Raw genomic sequence first — 3,990 nt, forward strand, 5'->3', positions numbered from 1 at the left:
GGGCAAAACCAACACCGGTGCCGTAGTCAGAGCTGCTTGAGCTTCTGAAAGCTCGCCTCACACTCATCCGACCATCTGAACTGGGCACCCTTTTGGGTCAATCTGGTCATCGGGGCTGCAATAGATGAAAATCCCTCCACGAACCGTCTGTAGTAGCCTGCCAACCCCAAGAAACTCCGAATCTCTGTAGCTGATGCTGGTCTAGGCCAATTCTTGACTGCCTCTATTTTCTTTGGGTCCACCTGAATACCCTCAGCTGATACAACGTGACCCAGGAATGCAACTGAACTCAGCCAGAACTCACACTTGGAGAACTTGGCATATAACTAACTATCCCTCAAAGTCTGAAGAACCACTCTAAGGTGCTGCTCGTGCTCCTCCTAGCTACGGGAGTACACCAAAATATCATCAATAAAGACTATCACGAACATGTCCAAATATGGCCTGAACACTCGGTTCATCAACTCCATAAATGCTGCTGGGGCATTGGTCAACCCAAATGACATGACCAAGAACTCATAATGCCCATACCGAGTACGGAAAGATGTCTTAGGGACATCGGATGCCCTAATCCTCAACTGATAGTAGCCAGATCGCAAGTCAATCTTGGAGAATACCCTGGCACCCTGAAGCTGGTCGAACAAATCATCAATCCTCGGCAGTGGATACTTATTCTTAATCGTTACCTTGTTCAATTGTCGGTAATCAATACACATTCTCATTGACCCATCCTTCTTCTTGACAAATAACACAGGCGCACCCCAAGGAGAGACACTGGGTCTAATGAAACCCTTCTCAAGCAAATCCTGCAACTGGTCCTTTAACTCCTTCAGCTCCAGCGGGGCCATACGATATGGCGGGATAGAAATGGGCTGGGTGCCCGGAGCCAAATCAATACAGAAATCAATGTCCCTGTCGGGTGGCATACCCGGCAGGTCTGAAGGGAAAACATCTGGAAACTCCCGGACAATAGGCACAAAATCTATATGAGGAACCTCAGCACTGGAATCACGAACATAGGCCAAATAGGCCAGACACCCCTTCTCGACCATACGTCGAGCCTTCACGTACAAAATGACGCTGCGGGTAGAATAAACTGGAGTGCTCTCCACTCTAAACGAGGCATGTCCAGCAAAGCTAAGGTCACAGTCTTGGCATGGAAATCCAAGATAGCGTGATAGGGGGATAACCAGTCCATCCCCAATATGATATCAAAGTCAACCATATCTAAGAGCAACAAGTCTACACGGGTCTCAAGACCCCCGATCACTACAACACATGAACGATGGACTCGGTCGACTACGATAGAGTCTCCCACCGGTGTAGACACATATACAGGAACACCCAATGCATCACTAGGCATGACCAAGCATGGTGCGAAATAAGATGAAACATAAGAATACGTAGACCCTGGATCAAATAGTACCAAAGCATCTCGATCACAAACCAGAACCGTACCTGTGATGACTGCATCTGAAGCCTCAGCCTGGGGCCTGGCCTGAAGAGCATAACAACGGGGCTGGGCCCACCACCCTGAACCGTATCCCTAAGTCGATCTGCTGCTGGCTGACCTCCACCCCTGGCGGTGTGAGCTCCACCTCTATGACCTCTACCTCCACCTCTAGTACCTCTACCCCGCCTTTAGCTGGCTGGGCTGGCTGTGGAGCACCTGGTGCCTGGACCATGGCACGAGAATCCTGGCGCGGAGAACTGCTCGGTGCTCGAGGGCAAAATCTGGCAATATGACCCGTATCACCACAAGTGTAACAAGCCCTCAGCTGCTGAGTCTGTTGTCCCTGTTGACCTGAATGGCCTCTGCAGAAACTCTAAAGTGGCGGTGCGCTGATAGGAGCTGGGGGTGCACTGAGTGACTGCTGATCAGAATAGTATGCTTGAGAACCACGGCCACCTGATGTACCGTGAGAAACCTGAAGGACCGACTGAAAGGGCCTAGGAGGATGGCCTCTACCATATGAATCTCTACCTCCAGATGAGGTACCACTGGATCTGCCGGAATGACGGGCTCTCTTGTCTCCCCCGTGACCACTGCCCTGTGATAGAACCATCTCAACGCGGCGAGGCCACATTGGCCGCCTCCTGAAAGCTGATCTCAGTACCAGTCTCCCTAGCCATCTGGAGACGAATCGGCTGAATCGAACCATCAATAAACCTACTCACCCTCTTTTCTCTCTCGGTGGGAAGTATGACAAGAGCATGGCGAGCTAGATCGATAAACCGGGTCTCATACTGAGAGACCGTCATAGAACCCTGCTGGAGGCGCTCGAACTGCCTCCGATAAGCATCTCTCTAAGTAACGGGGAGAAACTTCTCCAGGAACAACTCTGAGAACTGATCCCAAGTCAAAGTTGGCGACCCTGTTAGTCTGGCTAAACAGAAATCTCTCCACCAAGTCTTGGCGGATCCAGATAGGCGAAATGCAGCAAAATCAACTCCATTGGACTCAACAATGCCCATGTTCCGAAGAACCTCGTGGCAGCTATATAAGAAATCATGTGGGTCCTCAGAAGAAGCACCATTGAATGTAGTAGTGAAGAGCTTGGTGAACCTATCCAGCCTCCACAAAGCATCTGCGGACATAGCCGCTCCATCGCCGGTATGAGCAACTACCCCCGGCTGAACTGCCATAGCTGGCTGAACCACTGGAATCTGACCCTAGGGAGCTACCTGCTCCGGAGTACGTGTAGCAGGAGTCTGGGCTCCTCCTCCAGCCTGAGAAGTGGCTGGTGCTACAGGAAGCAATCCTGCTCGGGTAACACTCTCAATGAGGCCCACCAACCGGACCAAAGCGTCCTGAAGAACTGGGGTAGCACTAAACCCCTCTGGGACCTGAGCTGGGCCCACCGGAACTGCTGCGGCTGGGGTCGGAACCTCCTCCTCGAAGTCAACCTCAGGCTCCGCCGCTGGTGCTGCTGCTTGGGGCTGAGCTTTGCCCCTACCTCGGCCTCTAGCACGGCCTCGTCCTCGCCCTCTGCCCCTAGCGGGAGCTGCCTGGGGCTCGGACTACTGATCGGTAGATGAAGAAGCGCGTGTTCTCGCCATCTGCAAAAGAACAGAGTGGAAATCCAATTAGCATTGAGAAACAGAACCGCACGACTAGAAAGAACAAATGTGAAACTTTTCCTAACTTTGTAGCCTCTGGGGTTAAATACAGACGTCTCCGTACTGATCCCTCAGACTCTACCAAGTTTGTCCGTGAGTTGTGAGACCTAAGTAACCTAGTGCTCTGATACCAACTTGTCACGACCCGCATTTTCTACCCTCGGGAGTCGTGATGGCGTCTACTCGTAGTGGCTAGGCAAGCCATTTTAATTACTTTTCCATTAATGAACAAATCTTTTTAACAATTTATGACAACAATATAAAGCAACGAAATTAAATAAAACCGGAAGTCTTAATTATAGAAACTGAACAAAACACGGAGTAGTCAATATAAGCCTCTACCCAAGACTGGTGTCACAATACTCACGAACTGCTAAGAATTTCTAAATACAAGGGTCTGAAAGAACACTTAAGCTGTTTGTCTCGAATACAAAGAGGCAACAGTCTATAAGAGAGAATAAGAGAGAGACGTCGGGCCTACGGACGCCTGCAAGGCTACCTCGGGTCTCACGATACTGAAAGCCTGCTCCCGTGCTAATGTTGATGCTGCTGCTCGAAACCTGGGGCCTGTGCAAAAAAATGCACAGAGTGTAGCATCAGCACAACCGACCCCATGTGCTGGTAAGTGTCTAGCCTAACCCCGGCGAAGTAGTGACGAGGCTAGACCAGACTACCACATAAACCTGTGCAATTTCATATATATATATATATATATATATATATATATATATATAGTTAACGTAACGTAACGTAAACGTAAACGTAAACGTAAAACGTAAAACGTAAAACGTAAACGTAAACGTAAACGGTAAACGGGTAAACGGGTAAACGGGTAAACGGGTTAACGGTTAACGGGTTAACGGGTTAACG

Source organism: Nicotiana attenuata, unplaced genomic scaffold (genome assembly GCF_001879085.1).
Source record: "Nicotiana attenuata strain UT unplaced genomic scaffold, NIATTr2, whole genome shotgun sequence".
NCBI lineage: Eukaryota > Viridiplantae > Streptophyta > Magnoliopsida > Solanales > Solanaceae > Nicotiana > Nicotiana attenuata.